The following is a 19131-nucleotide window of genomic DNA, read 5'->3' as shown; positions in this document are numbered from 1 at the left end:
AGAAGGTGCTAGCCTGGAAAGCTGTTGCTCAGCCTCATCTGCCCATGGCAGTGTTCGCACAGAGGCACAGAGAATGGGGCTGCTTGCTTGTCTTGCCACCTCAAACTTCAAACGTAGCCTGGGAAAGATGGTGTACCTGCTAGGCTCCTTTCGCAGCCCTGCTCTTGAAATGCGAACGTCTGCAGATAGCTGGCAGGCAGAAGGGGCTAGCCTGGAAAGCTGTTGCTCAGCCTCATCTGCCCATGGCACTGTTCGCATAGAGGCACAGAGAATGGGTCTGCTTGCTTATCTTGCCACTTGAAACTTCAAACGCATGCTGGGAATGGTGGTGTCCCTGCCAGGCTCCTATCACAGCCCTGCTCCGAAAGTGCGAACGTCTGCAGATAGCTGGCACGCAGAAGGGGCTAGCCTGGAAAGCTGTTGCTCAGCCTCATCTGCCCATGGCAGTGCTCGGACAGAGGCACAGAGAATGGGGCTGCTTGCTTATCTTGCCACTGCAAACTTCAAACGTAGCCTGGGAAAGATGGTGTACCTGCTAGGCTCCTTTCGCAGCCCTGCTCTTGAAATGCGAACGTCTGCAGATAGCTGGCAGCCAGAAGGTGCTAGCCTGGAAAGCTGTTGCTCAGCCTCATCTGCCCATGGCACTGTTCGCATAGAGGCACAGAGAATGGGGCTGCTTGCTTATCTTGCCACTTGAAACTTCAAACGCATGCTGGGAATGGTGGTGTCCCTGCCAGGCTCCTATCACAGCCCTGCTCCGAAAGTGCGAACGTCTGCAGATAGCTGGCAGGCAGAAGGGGCTAGCCTGGAAAGCTTTTGCTCAGCCTCATCTGCCCATGGCAGTGCTCGCACAGAGGCACAGAGAATGGGGCTGCTTGCTTGTCTTGCCACCTCAAACTTCAAACGTAGCCTGGGAAAGATGGTGTACCTGCTAGGCTCCTTTCGCAGCCCTGCTCTTGAAATGCGAACGTCTGCAGATAGCTGGCAGGCAGAAGGGGCTAGCCTGGAAAGCTGTTGCTCAGCCTCATCTGCCCATGGCACTGTTCGCATAGAGGCACAGAGAATGGGGCTGCTTGCTTATCTTGCCACTTGAAACTTCAAACGCATGCTGGGAATGGTGGTGTCCCTGCCAGGCTCCTTTGGCAGCCCTGCTCCGAAAGTGCGAACGTCTGCAGATAGCTGGCAGGCAGAAGGGGCTAGCCTGGAAAGCTGTTGCTCAGCCTCATCTGCCCATGGCACTGTTCGCATAGAGGCACAGAGAATGGGGCTGCTTGCTTATCTTGCCACTTGAAAATTCAAACGCATGCTGGGAATAGTGGTGTCCCTGCCAGGCTCCTATCACAGCCCTGCTCCGAAAGTGCGAACGTCTGCAGATAGCTGGCAGGCAGAAGGGGCTAGCCTGGAAAGCTGTTGCTCAGCCTCATCTGCCCATGGCACTGTTCGCATAGAGGCACAGAGAATGGGGCTGCTTGCTTATCTTGCCACTTGAAACTTCAAACGCATGCTGGGAATGGTGGTGTCCCTGCCAGGCTCCTATCACAGCCCTGCTCCGAAAGTGCGAACGTCTGCAGATAGCTGGCAGCCAGAAGGGGCTAGCCTGGAAAGCTGTTGCTCAGCCTCATCTGCCCATGGCACTGTTCGCATAGAGGCACAGAGAATGGGGCTGCTGGCTTGTCTTGCCACTTCAAACTTCAAACGTAGCCTGGGAAAGTTGGTGTCCCAGCCAGGCTCCTTTCGCAGCCCTGCTCCGAAAGTGCGAACGTCTGCAGGTAGCTGGCAGCCAGAAGGTGCTAGCCTGGAAAGCTGTTGCTCAGCCTCATCTGCCCATGGCAGTGTTCGCACAGAGGCACAGAGAATGGGGCTGCTTGCTTGTCTTGCCACCTCAAACTTCAAACGTAGCCTGGGAAAGATGGTGTACCTGCTAGGCTCCTTTCGCAGTCCTGCTCTTGAAATGCGAACGTCTGCAGATAGCTGGCAGCCAGAAGGGGCTATCCTGGAAAGCTGTTGCTCAGCCTCATCTGCCCATGGCACTGTTCGCATAGAGGCACAGAGAATGGGGCTGCTTGCTTATCTTGCCACTTGAAACTTCAAACGTAGCCTGGGAAAGTTGGTGTCCCAGCCAGGCTCCTTTCGCAGCCCTGCTCCGAAAGTGCGAACGTCTGCAGATAGCTGGCAGGCAGAAGGTGCTAGCCTGGAAAGCTGTTGCTCAGCCTCATCTGCCAATGGCACTGCTCACACAGAGCCATAGAGAATGGGGCTGCTTGCTTGTCTTGCCACCTCAAACTTCAAACGTAGCCTGGGAAAGTTGGTGTCCCAGCCAGGCTCCTTTCGCAGCCCTGCTCTGAAAGTGCGAACGTCTGCAGATAGCTGGCAGGCAGAAGGTGCTAGCCTGGAAAGCTGTTGCTCAGCCTCATCTGCCCATGGCACTGTTCGCATAGAGGCACAGAGAATGGGGCTGCTTGCTTATCTTGCCACCTCAAACTTCAAACGCATGCTGGGAATGGTGGTGTCCCTGCCAGGCTCCTACCGCAGTCCTGCTCCGAAAGTGCGAACGTCTGCAGATAGCTGGCACGCAGAAGGGGCTAGCCTGGAAAGCTGTTGCTCAGCCTCATCTGCCCATGGCACTGTTCGCACAGAGGCACAGAGAATGGGGCTGCTTGCTTGTCTTGCCACCTCAAACTTCAAACGTAGCCTGGGAAAGTTGGTGTCCCAGCCAGGCTCCTTTCGCAGCCCTGCTCCGAAAGTGCGAACGTCTGCAGATAGCTGGCAGCCAGAAGGGGCTAGCCTGGAAAGCTGTTGCTCAGCCTCATCTGCCCATGGCACTGTTCGCATAGAGGCACAGAGAATGGGTCTGCTTGCTTATCTTGCCACTTGAAACTTCAAACGCATGCTGGGAATGGTGGTGTCCCTGCCAGGCTCCTATCACAGCCCTGCTCCGAAAGTGCGAACGTCTGCAGATAGCTGGCAGGCAGAAGGGGCTAGCCTGGAAAGCTGTTGCTCAGCCTCATCTGCCCATGGCAGTGCTCGGACAGAGGCACAGAGAATGGGGCTGCTTGCTTATCTTGCCACTGCAAACTTCAAACGTAGCCTGGGAAAGATGGTGTACCTGCCATGCTCCTTTCGCAGCCCTGCTCTTGAAATGCGAACGTCTGCAGATAGCTGGCAGCCAGAAGGTGCTAGCCTGGAAAGCTGTTGCTCAGCCTCATCTGCCCATGGCACTGTTCGCATAGAGGCACAGAGAATGGGGCTGCTTGCTTATCTTGCCACTTGAAACTTCAAACGCATGCTGGGAATGGTGGTGTCCCTGCCAGGCTCCTATCACAGCCCTGCTCCAAAAGTGCGAACGTCTGCAGATAGCTGGCAGGCAGAAGGGGCTAGCCTGGAAAGCTTTTGCTCAGCCTCATCTGCCCATGGCAGTGCTCGCACAGAGGCACAGAGAATGGGGCTGCTTGCTTGTCTTGCCACCTCAAACTTCAAACGTAGCCTGGGAAAGATGGTGTACCTGCTAGGCTCCTTTCGCAGTCCTGCTCTTGAAATGCGAACGTCTGCAGATAGCTGGCAGGCAGAAGGGGCTAGCCTGGAAAGCTGTTGCTCAGCCTCATCTGCCCATGGCACTGTTCGCATAGAGGCACAGAGAATGGGGCTGCTTGCTTGTCTTGCCACTTCAAACTTCAAACGTAGCCTGGGAAAGTTGGTGTCCCAGCCAGGCTCCTATCGCAGCCCTGCTCCGAAAGTGCGAACGTCTGCAGGTAGCTGGCAGCCAGAAGGTGCTAGCCTGGAAAGCTGTTGCTCAGCCTCATCTGCCCATGGCAGTGTTCGCACAGAGGCACAGAGAATGGGGCTGCTTGCTTGTCTTGCCACCTCAAACTTCAAACGTAGCCTGGGAAAGATGGTGTACCTGCTAGGCTCCTTTCGCAGCCCTGCTCTTGAAATGCGAACGTCTGCAGATAGCTGGCAGGCAGAAGGGGCTAGCCTGGAAAGCTGTTGCTCAGCCTCATCTGCCCATGGCACTGTTCGCATAGAGGCACAGAGAATGGGTCTGCTTGCTTATCTTGCCACTTGAAACTTCAAACGCATGCTGGGAATGGTGGTGTCCCTGCCAGGCTCCTATCACAGCCCTGCTCCGAAAGTGCGAACGTCTGCAGATAGCTGGCACGCAGAAGGGGCTAGCCTGGAAAGCTGTTGCTCAGCCTCATCTGCCCATGGCAGTGCTCAGACAGAGGCACAGAGAATGGGGCTGCTTGCTTATCTTGCCACTGCAAACTTCAAACGTAGCCTGGGAAAGATGGTGTACCTGCTAGGCTCCTTTCGCAGCCCTGCTCTTGAAATGCGAACGTCTGCAGATAGCTGGCAGCCAGAAGGTGCTAGCCTGGAAAGCTGTTGCTCAGCCTCATCTGCCCATGGCACTGTTCGCATAGAGGCACAGAGAATGGGGCTGCTTGCTTATCTTGCCACTTGAAACTTCAAACGCATGCTGGGAATGGTGGTGTCCCTGCCAGGCTCCTATCACAGCCCTGCTCCGAAAGTGCGAACGTCTGCAGATAGCTGGCAGGCAGAAGGGGCTAGCCTGGAAAGCTTTTGCTCAGCCTCATCTGCCCATGGCAGTGCTCGCACAGAGGCACAGAGAATGGGGCTGCTTGCTTGTCTTGCCACCTCAAACTTCAAACGTAGCCTGGGAAAGATGGTGTACCTGCTAGGCTCCTTTCGCAGCCCTGCTCTTGAAATGCGAACGTCTGCAGATAGCTGGCAGGCAGAAGGGGCTAGCCTGGAAAGCTGTTGCTCAGCCTCATCTGCCCATGGCACTGTTCGCATAGAGGCACAGAGAATGGGGCTGCTTGCTTATCTTGCCACTTGAAACTTCAAACGCATGCTGGGAATGGTGGTGTCCCTGCCAGGCTCCTTTGGCAGCCCTGCTCCGAAAGTGCGAACGTCTGCAGATAGCTGGCAGGCAGAAGGGGCTAGCCTGGAAAGCTGTTGCTCAGCCTCATCTGCCCATGGCACTGTTCGCATAGAGGCACAGAGAATGGGGCTGCTTGCTTATCTTGCCACTTGAAAATTCAAACGCATGCTGGGAATAGTGGTGTCCCTGCCAGGCTCCTATCACAGCCCTGCTCCGAAAGTGCGAACGTCTGCAGATAGCTGGCAGGCAGAAGGGGCTAGCCTGGAAAGCTGTTGCTCAGCCTCATCTGCCCATGGCACTGTTCGCATAGAGGCACAGAGAATGGGGCTGCTTGCTTATCTTGCCACTTGAAACTTCAAACGCATGCTGGGAATGGTGGTGTCCCTGCCAGGCTCCTATCACAGCCCTGCTCCGAAAGTGCGAACGTCTGCAGATAGCTGGCAGGCAGAAGGGGCTAGCCTGGAAAGCTGTTGCTCAGCCTCATCTGCCCATGGCACTGTTCGCATAGAGGCACAGAGAATGGGGCTGCTTGCTTGTCTTGCCACTTCAAACTTCAAACGTAGCCTGGGAATGTTGGTGTCCCAGCCAGGCTCCTATCGCAGCCCTGCTCCGAAAGTGCGAACGTCTGCAGGTAGCTGGCAGCCAGAAGGTGCTAGCCTGGAAAGCTGTTGCTCAGCCTCATCTGCCCATGGCAGTGTTCGCACAGAGGCACAGAGAATGGGGCTGCTTGCTTGTCTTGCCACCTCAAACTTCAAACGTAGCCTGGGAAAGATGGTGTACCTGCTAGGCTCCTTTCGCAGCCCTGCTCTTGAAATGCGAACGTCTGCAGATAGCTGGCAGCCAGAAGGGGCTAGCCTGGAAAGCTGTTGCTCAGCCTCATCTGCCCATGGCACTGTTCGCATAGAGGCACAGAGAATGGGGCTGCTTGCTTATCTTGCCACTTGAAACTTCAAACGCATGCTGGGAATGGTGGTGTCCCTGCCAGGCTCCTATCACAGCCCTGCTCCGAAAGTGCGAACGTCTGCAGGTAGCTGGCAGAAAGAAGGGGCTACCCTGGAAAGCTGTTGCTCAGCCTCATCTGCCCATGGCACTGCTCGCACAGAGGCACAGAGAATGGGGCTGCTTGCTTGTCTTGCCACCTCAAACTTCAAACGTAGCCTGGGAAAGTTGGTGTCCCAGCCAGGCTCCTTTCGCAGCCCTGCTCCGAAAGTGCGAACGTCTGCATATAGCTCGCAGCCCGAAGGGGCTAGCCTGGAAAGTTGTTGCTCAGCCTCATCTGCCCATGGCACTGTTCGCATAGAGGCACAGAGAATGAGGCTGCTTGCTTATCTTGCCACTTGAAACTTCAAACGCATGCTGGGAATGGTGGTGTCCCTGCCAGGCTCCTATCACAGCCCTGCTCCGAAAGTGCGAACGTCTGCAGATAGCTGGCAGGCAGAAGGTGCTAGCCTGGAAAGCTGTTGCTCAGCCTCATCTGCCAATGGCACTGCTCACACAGAGCCATAGAGAATGGGGCTGCTTGCTTGTCTTGCCACCTCAAACTTCAAACGTAGCCTGGGAAAGTTGGTGTCCCAGCCAGGCTCCTTTCGCAGCCCTGCTCCGAAAGTGCGAACGTCTGCAGGTAGCTGGCAGCCAGAAGGTGCTAGCCTGGAAAGCTGTTGCTCAGCCTCATCTGCCCATGGCAGTGTTCGCACAGAGGCACAGAGAATGGGGCTGCTTGCTTGTCTTGCCACCTCAAACTTCAAACGTAGCCTGGGAAAGATGGTGTACCTGCTAGGCTCCTTTCGCAGCCCTGCTCTTGAAATGCGAACGTCTGCAGATAGCTGGCAGCCAGAAGGGGCTATCCTGGAAAGCTGTTGCTCAGCCTCATCTGCCCATGGCACTGTTCGCATAGAGGCACAGAGAATGGGGCTGATTGCTTATCTTGCCACTTGAAACTTCAAACGTAGCCTGGGAAAGTTGGTGTCCCAGCCAGGCTCCTTTCGCAGCCCTGCTCCGAAAGTGCGAACGTCTGCAGATAGCTGGCAGGCAGAAGGGGCTAGCCTGGAAAGCTGTTGCTCAGCCTCATCTGCCAATGGCACTGCTCACACAGAGCCATAGAGAATGGGGCTGCTTGCTTGTCTTGCCACCTCAAACTTCAAACGTAGCCTGGGAAAGTTGGTGTCCCAGCCAGGCTCCTTTCGCAGCCCTGCTCTGAAAGTGCGAACGTCTGCAGATAGCTGGCAGGCAGAAGGTGCTAGCCTGGAAAGCTGTTGCTCAGACTCATCTGCCCATGGCACTGTTCGCATAGAGGCACAGAGAATGGGGCTGCTTGCTTATCTTGCCACCTCAAACTTCAAACGCATGCTGGGAATGGTGGTGTCCCTGCCAGGCTCCTACCGCAGCCCTGCTCCGAAAGTGCGAACGTCTGCAGATAGCTGGCACGCAGAAGGGGCTAGCCTGGAAAGCTGTTGCTCAGCCTCATCTGCCCATGGCACTGTTCGCACAGAGGCACAGAGAATGGGGCTGCTTGCTTGTCTTGCCACCTCAAACTTCAAACGTAGCCTGGGAAAGTTGGTGTCCCAGCCAGGCTCCTTTCGCAGCCCTGCTCCGAAAGTGCGAACGTCTGCAGATAGCTGGCAGCCAGAAGGGGCTAGCCTGGAAAGCTGTTGCTCAGCCTCATCTGCCCATGGCACTGTTCGCATAGAGGCACAGAGAATGGGTCTGCTTGCTTATCGTGCCACTTGAAACTTCAAACGCATGCTGGGAATGGTGGTGTCCCTGCCAGGCTCCTATCACAGCCCTGCTCCGAAAGTGCGAACGTCTGCAGATAGCTGGCAGGCAGAAGGGGCTAGCCTGGAAAGCTGTTGCTCAGCCTCATCTGCCCATGGCAGTGCTCGGACAGAGGCACAGAGAATGGGGCTGCTTGCTTATCTTGCCACTGCAAACTTCAAACGTAGCCTGGGAAAGATGGTGTACCTGCTAGGCTCCTTTCGCAGCCTTGCTCTTGAAATGCGAACGTCTGCAGATAGCTGGCAGCCAGAAGGTGCTAGCCTGGAAAGCTGTTGCTCAGCCTCATCTGCCCATGGCACTGTTCGCATAGAGGCACAGAGAATGGGGCTGCTTGCTTATCTTGCCACTTGAAACTTCAAACGCATGCTGGGAATGGTGGTGTCCCTGCCAGGCTCCTATCACAGCCCTGCTCCGAAAGTGCGAACGTCTGCAGATAGCTGGCAGGCAGAAGGGGCTAGCCTGGAAAGCTTTTGCTCAGCCTCATCTGCCCATGGCAGTGCTCGCACAGAGGCACAGAGAATGGGACTGCTTGCTTGTCTTGCCACCTCAAACTTCAAACGTAGCCTGGGAAAGATGGTGTACCTGCTAGGCTCCTTTCGCAGCCCTGCTCTTGAAATGCGAACGTCTGCAGATAGCTGGCAGGCAGAAGGGGCTAGCCTGGAAAGCTGTTGCTCAGCCTCATCTGCCCATGGCACTGTTCGCATAGAGGCACAGAGAATGGGGCTGCTTGCTTATCTTGCCACTTGAAACTTCAAACGCATGCTGGGAATGGTGGTGTCCCTGCCAGGCTCCTATCACAGCCCTGCTCCGAAAGTGCGAACGTCTGCAGATAGCTGGCAGGCAGAAGGGGCTAGCCTGGAAAGCTGTTGCTCAGCCTCATCTGCCCATGGCACTGTTCGCATAGAGGCACAGAGAATGGGGCTGCTTGCTTATCTTGCCACTTGAAAATTCAAACGCATGCTGGGAATAGTGGTGTCCCTGCCAGGCTCCTATCACAGCCCTGCTCCGAAAGTGCGAACGTCTGCAGATAGCTGGCAGGCAGAAGGGGCTAGCCTGGAAAGCTGTTGCTCAGCCTCATCTGCCCATGGCACTGTTCGCATAGAGGCACAGAGAATGGGGCTGCTTGCTTATCTTGCCACTTGAAACTTCAAACGCATGCTGGGAATGGTGGTGTCCCTGCCAGGCTCCTATCACAGCCCTGCTCCGAAAGTGCGAACGTCTGCAGATAGCTGGCACGCAGAAGGGGCTAGCCTGGAAAGCTGTTGCTCAGCCTCATCTGCCCATGGCACTGTTCGCATAGAGGCACAGAGAATGGGGCTGCTTGCTTGTCTTGCCACTTCAAACTTCAAACGTAGCCTGGGAAAGTTGGTGTCCCAGCCAGGCTCCTATCGCAGCCCTGCTCCGAAAGTGCGAACGTCTGCAGGTAGCTGGCAGCCAGAAGGTGCTAGCCTGGAAAGCTGTTGCTCAGCCTCATCTGCCCATGGCAGTGTTCGCACAGAGGCACAGAGAATGGGGCTGCTTGCTTGTCTTGCCACCTCAAACTTCAAACGTAGCCTGGGAAAGATGGTGTACCTGCTAGGCTCCTTTCGCAGCCCTGCTCTTGAAATGCGAACGTCTGCAGATAGCTGGCAGCCAGAAGGGGCTATCCTGGAAAGCTGTTGCTCAGCCTCATCTGCCCATGGCACTGTTCGCATAGAGGCACAGAGAATGGGGCTGCTTGCTTATCTTGCCACTTGAAACTTCAAACGCATGCTGGGAATGGTGGTGTCCCTGCCAGGCTCCTATCACAGCCCTGCTCCGAAAGTGCGAACGTCTGCAGGTAGCTGGCAGAAAGAAGGGGCTACCCTGGAAAGCTGTTGCTCAGCCTCATCTGCCCATGGCACTGCTCGCACAGAGGCACAGAGAATGGGGCTGCTTGCTTGTCTTGCCACCTCAAACTTCAAACGTAGCCTGGGAAAGTTGGTGTCCCAGCCAGGCTCCTTTCGCAGCCCTGCTCCGAAAGTGCGAACGTCTGCATATAGCTCGCAGCCCGAAGGGGCTAGCCTGGAAAGTTGTTGCTCAGCCTCATCTGCCCATGGCACTGTTCGCATAGAGGCACAGAGAATGAGGCTGCTTGCTTATCTTGCCACTTGAAACTTCAAACGCATGCTGGGAATGGTGGTGTCCCTGCCAGGCTCCTATCACAGCCCTGCTCCGAAAGTGCGAACGTCTGCAGATAGCTGGCAGGCAGAAGGTGCTAGCCTGGAAAGCTGTTGCTCAGCCTCATCTGCCAATGGCACTGCTCACACAGAGCCATAGAGAATGGGGCTGCTTGCTTGTCTTGCCACCTCAAACTTCAAACGTAGCCTGGGAAAGTTGGTGTCCCAGCCAGGCTCCTTTCGCAGCCCTGCTCCGAAAGTGCGAACGTCTGCAGATAGCTGGCAGCCAGAAGGTGCTAGCCTGGAAAGCTGTGGCTCAGCCTCATCTGCCCATGGCACTGTTCGCATAGAGGCACAGAGAATGGGGCTGCTTGCTTATCTTGCCACCTCAAACTTCAAACGCATGCTGGGAATGGTGGTGTCCCTGCCAGGCTCCTACCGCAGCCCTGCTCCGAAAGTGCGAACGTCTGCAGATAGCTGGCACGCAGAAGGGGCTAGCCTGGAAAGCTGTTGCTCAGCCTCATCTGCCCATGGCACTGTTCGCACAGAGGCACAGAGAATGGGGCTGCTTGCTTGTCTTGCCACCTCAAACTTCAAACGTAGCCTGGGAAAGTTGGTGTCCCAGCCAGGCTGCTTTCGCAGCCCTGCTCCGAAAGTGCGAACGTCTGCAGATAGCTGGCAGCCAGAAGGGGCTAGCCTGGAAAGCTGTTGCTCAGCCTCATCTGCCCATGGCACTGTTCGCATAGAGGCACAGAGAATGGGGCTGCTTGCTTATCTTGCCACTTGAAACTTCAAACGCATGCTGGGAATGGTGGTGTCCCTGCCAGGCTCCTATCACAGCCCTGCTCCGAAAGTGCGAACGTCTGCAGATAGCTGGCAGGCAGAAGGGGCTAGCCTGGAAAGCTGTTGCTCAGCCTCATCTGCCCATGGCAGTGCTCGGACAGAGGCACAGAGAATGGGGCTGCTTGCTTATCTTGCCACTGCAAACTTCAAACGTAGCCTGGGAAAGATGGTGTACCTGTTAGGCTCCTTTCGCAGCCCTGCTCTTGAAATGCGAACGTCTGCAGATAGCTGGCAGCCAGAAGGTGCTAGCCTGGAAAGCTGTTGCTCAGCCTCATCTGCCCATGGCACTGTTCGCATAGAGGCACAGAGAATGGGGCTGCTTGCTTATCTTGCCACTTGAAACTTCAAACGCATGCTGGGAATGGTGGTGTCCCTGCCAGGCTCCTATCACAGCCCTGCTCCGAAAGTGCGAACGTCTGCAGATAGCTGGCAGCCAGAAGGGGCTAGCCTGGAAAGCTTTTGCTCAGCCTCATCTGCCCATGGCAGTGCTCGCACAGAGGCACAGAGAATGGGGCTGCTTGCTTGTCTTGCCACCTCAAACTTCAAACGTAGCCTGGGAAAGATGGTGTACCTGCTAGGCTCCTTTCGCAGCCCTGCTCTTGAAATGCGAACGTCTGCAGATAGCTGGCAGGCAGAAGGGGCTAGCCTGGAAAGCTGTTGCTCAGCCTCATCTGCCCATGGCACTGTTCGCATAGAGGCACAGAGAATGGGGCTGCTTGCTTATCTTGCCACTTGAAACTTCAAACGCATGCTGGGAATGGTGGTGTCCCTGCCAGGCTCCTTTGGCAGCCCTGCTCCGAAAGTGCGAACGTCTGCAGATAGCTGGCAGGCAGAAGGGGCTAGCCTGGAAAGCTGTTGCTCAGCCTCATCTGCCCATGGCACTGTTCGCATAGAGGCACAGAGAATGGGGCTGCTTGCTTATCTTGCCACTTGAAAATTCAAACGCATGCTGGGAATAGTGGTGTCCCTGCCAGGCTCCTATCACAGCCCTGCTCCGAAAGTGCGAACGTCTGCAGATAGCTGGCAGGCAGAAGGGGCTAGCCTGGAAAGCTGTTGCTCAGCCTCATCTGCCCATGGCACTGTTCGCATAGAGGCACAGAGAATGGGTCTGCTTGCTTATCTTGCCACTTGAAACTTCAAACGCATGCTGGGAATGGTGGTGTCCCTGCCAGGCTCCTATCACAGCCCTGCTCCGAAAGTGCGAACGTCTGCAGATAGCTGGCAGGCAGAAGGTGCTAGCCTGGAAAGCTGTTGCTCAGCCTCATCTGCCCATGGCACTGTTCGCATAGAGGCACAGAGAATGGGGCTGCTTGCTTGTCTTGCCACTTCAAACTTCAAACGTAGCCTGGGAAAGTTGGTGTCCCAGCCAGGCTCCTTTCGCAGCCCTGCTCCGAAAGTGTGAACGTCTGCAGGTAGCTGGCAGCCAGAAGGTGCTAGCCTGGAAAGCTGTTGCTCAGCCTCATCTGCCCATGGCAGTGTTCGCACAGAGGCACAGAGAACGGGGCTGCTTGCTTGTCTTGCCACCTCAAACTTCAAACGTAGCCTGGGAAAGATGGTGTACCTGCTAGGCTCCTTTCGCAGCCCTGCTCTTGAAATGCGAACGTCTGCAGATAGCTGGCAGCCAGAAGGGGCTATCCTGGAAAGCTGTTGCTCAGCCTCATCTGCCCATGGCACTGCTCACACAAAGCCATAGAGAATGGGGCTGCTTGCTTGTCTTGCCACCTCAAACTTCAAACGTAGCCTGGGAAAGTTGGTGTCCCAGCCAGGCTCCTTTCGCAGCCCTGCTCTGAAAGTGCGAACGTCTGCAGATAGCTGGCAGGCAGAAGGTGCTAGCCTGGAAAGCTGTTGCTCAGCCTCATCTGCCCATGGCACTGTTCGCATAGAGGCACAGAGAATGGGGCTGCTTGCTTATCTTGCCACCTCAAACTTCAAACGCATGCTGGGAATGGTGGTGTCCCTGCCAGGCTCCTACCGCAGCCCTGCTCCGAAAGTGCGAACGTCTGCAGATAGCTGGCACGCAGAAGGGGCTAGCCTGGAAAGCTGTTGCTCAGCCTCATCTGCCCATGGCACTGTTCGCACAGAGGCACAGAGAATGGGGCTGCTTGCTTGTCTTGCCACCTCAAACTTCAAACGTAGCCTGGGAAAGTTGGTGTCCCAGCCAGGCTCCTTTCGCAGCCCTGCTCCGAAAGTGCGAACGTCTGCAGATAGCTGGCAGCCAGAAGGGGCTAGCCTGGAAAGCTGTTGCTCAGCCTCATCTGCCCATGGCACTGTTCGCATAGAGGCACAGAGAATGGGTCTGCTTGCTTATCTTGCCACTTGAAACTTCAAACGCATGCTGGGAATGGTGGTGTCCCTGCCAGGCTCCTATCACAGCCCTGCTCCGAAAGTGCGAACGTCTGCAGATAGCTGGCAGGCAGAAGGGGCTAGCCTGGAAAGCTGTTGCTCAGCCTCATCTGCCCATGGCAGTGCTCGGACAGAGGCACAGAGAATGGGGCTGCTTGCTTATCTTGCCACTGCAAACTTCAAACGTAGCCTGGGAAAGATGGTGTACCTGCTAGGCTCCTTTCGCAGCCTTGCTCTTGAAATGCGAACGTCTGCAGATAGCTGGCAGCCAGAAGGTGCTAGCCTGGAAAGCTGTTGCTCAGCCTCATCTGCCCATGGCACTGTTCGCATAGAGGCACAGAGAATGGGGCTGCTTGCTTATCTTGCCACTTGAAACTTCAAACGCATGCTGGGAATGGTGGTGTCCCTGCCAGGCTCCTATCACAGCCCTGCTCCGAAAGTGCGAACGTCTGCAGATAGCTGGCAGGCAGAAGGGGCTAGCCTGGAAAGCTTTTGCTCAGCCTCATCTGCCCATGGCAGTGCTCGCACAGAGGCACAGAGAATGGGACTGCTTGCTTGTCTTGCCACCTCAAACTTCAAACGTAGCCTGGGAAAGATGGTGTACCTGCTAGGCTCCTTTCGCAGCCCTGCTCTTGAAATGCGAACGTCTGCAGATAGCTGGCAGGCAGAAGGGGCTAGCCTGGAAAGCTGTGGCTCAGCCTCATCTGCCCATGGCACTGTTCGCATAGAGGCACAGAGAATGGGGCTGCTTGCTTATCTTGCCACTTGAAACTTCAAACGCATGCTGGGAATGGTGGTGTCCCTGCCAGGCTCCTTTGGCAGCCCTGCTCCGAAAGTGCGAACGTCTGCAGATAGCTGGCAGGCAGAAGGGGCTAGCCTGGAAAGCTGTTGCTCAGCCTCATCTGCCCATGGCACTGTTCGCATAGAGGCACAGAGAATGGGGCTGCTTGCTTATCTTGCCACTTGAAAATTCAAACGCATGCTGGGAATAGTGGTGTCCCTGCCAGGCTCCTATCACAGCCCTGCTCCGAAAGTGCGAACGTCTGCAGATAGCTGGCAGGCAGAAGGGGCTAGCCTGGAAAGCTGTTGCTCAGCCTCATCTGCCCATGGCACTGTTCGCATAGAGGCACAGAGAATGGGGCTGCTTGCTTATCTTGCCACTTGAAACTTCAAACGCATGCTGGGAATGGTGGTGTCCCTGCCAGGCTCCTATCACAGCCCTGCTCCGAAAGTGCGAACGTCTGCAGATAGCTGGCACGCAGAAGGGGCTAGCCTGGAAAGCTGTTGCTCAGCCTCATCTGCCCATGGCACTGTTCGCATAGAGGCACAGAGAATGGGGCTGCTTGCTTGTCTTGCCACTTCAAACTTCAAACGTAGCCTGGGAAAGTTGGTGTCCCAGCCAGGCTCCTATCGCAGCCCTGCTCCGAAAGTGCGAACGTCTGCAGGTAGCTGGCAGCCAGAAGGTGCTAGCCTGGAAAGCTGTTGCTCAGCCTCATCTGCCCATGGCAGTGTTCGCACAGAGGCACAGAGAATGGGGCTGCTTGCTTGTCTTGCCACCTCAAACTTCAAACGTAGCCTGGGAAAGATGGTGTACCTGCTAGGCTCCTTTCGCAGCCCTGCTCTTGAAATGCGAACGTCTGCAGATAGCTGGCAGCCAGAAGGGGCTATCCTGGAAAGCTGTTGCTCAGCCTCATCTGCCCATGGCACTGTTCGCATAGAGGCACAGAGAATGGGGCTGCTTGCTTATCTTGCCACTTGAAACTTCAAACGCATGCTGGGAATGGTGGTGTCCCTGCCAGGCTCCTATCACAGCCCTGCTCCGAAAGTGCGAACGTCTGCAGGTAGCTGGCAGAAAGAAGGGGCTACCCTGGAAAGCTGTTGCTCAGCCTCATCTGCCCATGGCACTGCTCGCACAGAGGCACAGAGAATGGGGCTGCTTGCTTGTCTTGCCACCTCAAACTTCAAACGTAGCCTGGGAAAGTTGGTGTCCCAGCCAGGCTCCTTTCGCAGCCCTGCTCCGAAAGTGCGAACGTCTGCATATAGCTCGCAGCCCGAAGGGGCTAGCCTGGAAAGTTGTTGCTCAGCCTCATCTGCCCATGGCACTGTTCGCATAGAGGCACAGAGAATGAGGCTGCTTGCTTATCTTGCCACTTGAAACTTCAAACGCATGCTGGGAATGGTGGTGTCCCTGCCAGGCTCCTATCACAGCCCTGCTCCGAAAGTGCGAACGTCTGCAGATAGCTGGCAGGCAGAAGGTGCTAGCCTGGAAAGCTGTTGCTCAGCCTCATCTGCCAATGGCACTGCTCACACAGAGCCATAGAGAATGGGGCTGCTTGCTTGTCTTGCCACCTCAAACTTCAAACGTAGCCTGGGAAAGTTGGTGTCCCAGCCAGGCTCCTTTCGCAGCCCTGCTCCGAAAGTGCGAACGTCTGCAGATAGCTGGCAGCCAGAAGGTGCTAGCCTGGAAAGCTGTGGCTCAGCCTCATCTGCCCATGGCACTGTTCGCATAGAGGCACAGAGAATGGGGCTGCTTGCTTATCTTGCCACCTCAAACTTCAAACGCATGCTGGGAATGGTGGTGTCCCTGCCAGGCTCCTACCGCAGCCCTGCTCCGAAAGTGCGAACGTCTGCAGATAGCTGGCACGCAGAAGGGGCTAGCCTGGAAAGCTGTTGCTCAGCCTCATCTGCCCATGGCACTGTTCGCACAGAGGCACAGAGAATGGGGCTGCTTGCTTGTCTTGCCACCTCAAACTTCAAACGTAGCCTGGGAAAGTTGGTGTCCCAGCCAGGCTGCTTTCGCAGCCCTGCTCCGAAAGTGCGAACGTCTGCAGATAGCTGGCAGCCAGAAGGGGCTAGCCTGGAAAGCTGTTGCTCAGCCTCATCTGCCCATGGCACTGTTCGCATAGAGGCACAGAGAATGGGTCTGCTTGCTTATCTTGCCACTTGAAACTTCAAACGCATGCTGGGAATGGTGGTGTCCCTGCCAGGCTCCTATCACAGCCCTGCTCCGAAAGTGCGAACGTCTGCAGATAGCTGGCAGGCAGAAGGGGCTAGCCTGGAAAGCTGTTGCTCAGCCTCATCTGCCCATGGCAGTGCTCGCACAGAGGCACAGAGAATGGGGCTGCTTGCTTATCTTGCCACTGCAAACTTCAAACGTAGCCTGGGAAAGATGGTGTACCTGTTAGGCTCCTTTCGCAGCCCTGCTCTTGAAATGCGAACGTCTGCAGATAGCTGGCAGCCAGAAGGTGCTAGCCTGGAAAGCTGTTGCTCAGCCTCATCTGCCCATGGCACTGTTCGCATAGAGGCACAGAGAATGGGGCTGCTTGCTTATCTTGCCACTTGAAACTTCAAACGCATGCTGGGAATGGTGGTGTCCCTGCCAGGCTCCTATCACAGCCCTGCTCCGAAAGTGCGAACGTCTGCAGATAGCTGGCAGCCAGAAGGGGCTAGCCTGGAAAGCTTTTGCTCAGCCTCATCTGCCCATGGCAGTGCTCGCACAGAGGCACAGAGAATGGGGCTGCTTGCTTGTCTTGCCACCTCAAACTTCAAACGTAGCCTGGGAAAGATGGTGTACCTGCTAGGCTCCTTTCGCAGCCCTGCTCTTGAAATGCGAACGTCTGCAGATAGCTGGCAGGCAGAAGGGGCTAGCCTGGAAAGCTGTTGCTCAGCCTCATCTGCCCATGGCACTGTTCGCATAGAGGCACAGAGAATGGGGCTGCTTGCTTATCTTGCCACTTGAAACTTCAAACGCATGCTGGGAATGGTGGTGTCCCTGCCAGGCTCCTTTGGCAGCCCTGCTCCGAAAGTGCGAACGTCTGCAGATAGCTGGCAGGCAGAAGGGGCTAGCCTGGAAAGCTGTTGCTCAGCCTCATCTGCCCATGGCACTGTTCGCATAGAGGCACAGAGAATGGGGCTGCTTGCTTATCTTGCCACTTGAAAATTCAAACGCATGCTGGGAATAGTGGTGTCCCTGCCAGGCTCCTATCACAGCCCTGCTCCGAAAGTGCGAACGTCTGCAGATAGCTGGCAGGCAGAAGGGGCTAGCCTGGAAAGCTGTTGCTCAGCCTCATCTGCCCATGGCACTGTTCGCATAGAGGCACAGAGAATGGGTCTGCTTGCTTATCTTGCCACTTGAAACTTCAAACGCATGCTGGGAATGGTGGTGTCCCTGCCAGGCTCCTATCACAGCCCTGCTCCGAAAGTGCGAACGTCTGCAGATAGCTGGCAGGCAGAAGGTGCTAGCCTGGAAAGCTGTTGCTCAGCCTCATCTGCCCATGGCACTGTTCGCATAGAGGCACAGAGAATGGGGCTGCTTGCTTGTCTTGCCACTTCAAACTTCAAACGTAGCCTGGGAAAGTTGGTGTCCCAGCCAGGCTCCTTTCGCAGCCCTGCTCCGAAAGTGTGAACGTCTGCAGGTAGCTGGCAGCCAGAAGGTGCTAGCCTGGAAAGCTGTTGCTCAGCCTCATCTGCCCATGGCAGTGTTCGCACAGAGGCACAGAGAATGGGGCTGCTTGCTTGTCTTGCCACCTCAAACTTCAAACGTAGCCTGGGAAAGATGGTGTACCTGCTAGGCTCCTTTCGCAGCCCTGCTCTTGAAATGCGAACGTCTGCAGATAGCTGGCAGCCAGAAGGGGCTATCCTGGAAAGCTGTTGCTCAGCCTCATCTGCCCATGGCACTGTTCGCATAGAGGCACAGAGAATGGGGCTGCTTGCTTATCTTGCCACTTGAAACTTCAAACGTAGCCTGGGAAAGTTGGTGTCCCAGCCAGGCTCCTTTCGCAGCCCTGCTCCGAAAGTGCGAACGTCTGCAGATAGCTGGCAGGCAGAAGGTGCTAGCCTGGAAAGCTGTTGCTCAGCCTCATCTGCCAATGGCACTGCTCACACAGAGCCATAGAGAATGGGGCTGCTTGCTTGTCTTGCCACCTCAAACTTCAAACGTAGCCTGGGAAAGTTGGTGTCCCAGCCAGGCTCCTTTCGCAGCCCTGCTCTGAAAGTGCGAACGTCTGCAGATAGCTGGCAGGCAGAAGGTGCTAGCCTGGAAAGCTGTTGCTCAGCCTCATCTGCCCATGGCACTGTTCGCATAGAGGCACAGAGAATGGGGCTGCTTGCTTATCTTGCCACCTCAAACTTCAAACGCATGCTGGGAATGGTGGTGTCCCTGCCAGGCTCCTACCGCAGCCCTGCTCCGAAAGTGCGAACGTCTGCAGATAGCTGGCACGCAGAAGGGGCTAGCCTGGAAAGCTGTTGCTCAGCCTCATCTGCCCATGGCACTGTTCGCACAGAGGCACAGAGAATGGGGCTGCTTGCTTGTCTTGCCACCTCAAACTTCAAACGTAGCCTGGGAAAGTTGGTGTCCCAGCCAGGCTCCTTTCGCAGCCCTGCTCCGAAAGTGCGAACGTCTGCAGATAGCTGGCAGCCAGAAGGGGCTAGCCTGGAAAGCTGTTGCTCAGCCTCATCTGCCCATGGCACTGTTCGCATAGAGGCACAGAGAATGGGTCTGCTTGCTTATCTTGCCACTTGAAACTTCAAACGCATGCTGGGAATGGTGGTGTCCCTGCCAGGCTCCTATCACAGCCCTGCTCCGAAAGTGCGAACGTCTGCAGATAGCTGGCAGGCAGAAGGGGCTAGCCTGGAAAGCTTTTGCTCAGCCTCATCTGCCCATGGCAGTGCTCGCACAGAGGCACAGAGAATGGGGCTGCTTGCTTGTCTTGCCACCTCAAACTTCAAACGTAGCCTGGGAAAGATGGTGTACCTGCTAGGCTCCTTTCGCAGCCCTGCTCTTGAAATGCGAACGTCTGCAGATAGCTGGCAGGCAGAAGGGGCTAGTCTGGAAAGCTGTTGCTCAGCCTCATCTGCCCATGGCACTGTTCGCATAGAGGCACAGAGAATGGGGCTGCTTGCTTATCTTGCCACTTGAAACTTCAAACGCATGCTGGGAATGGTGGTGTCCCTGCCAGGCTCCTTTGGCAGCCCTGCTCCGAAAGTGCGAACGTCTGCAGATAGCTGGCAGGCAGAAGGGGCTAGCCTGGAAAGCTGTTGCTCAGCCTCATCTGCCCATGGCACTGTTCGCATAGAGGCACAGAGAATGGGGCTGCTTGCTTATCTTGCCACTTGAAAATTCAAACGCATGCTGGG

The sequence above is a fragment of the Opisthocomus hoazin genome, chromosome 23 (genome assembly GCF_030867145.1).
Source record: "Opisthocomus hoazin isolate bOpiHoa1 chromosome 23, bOpiHoa1.hap1, whole genome shotgun sequence".
NCBI lineage: Eukaryota > Metazoa > Chordata > Aves > Opisthocomiformes > Opisthocomidae > Opisthocomus > Opisthocomus hoazin.
The sequence above is the reverse complement of the archived record's forward strand: the minus strand, read 5'-3'. Positions refer to the sequence as shown.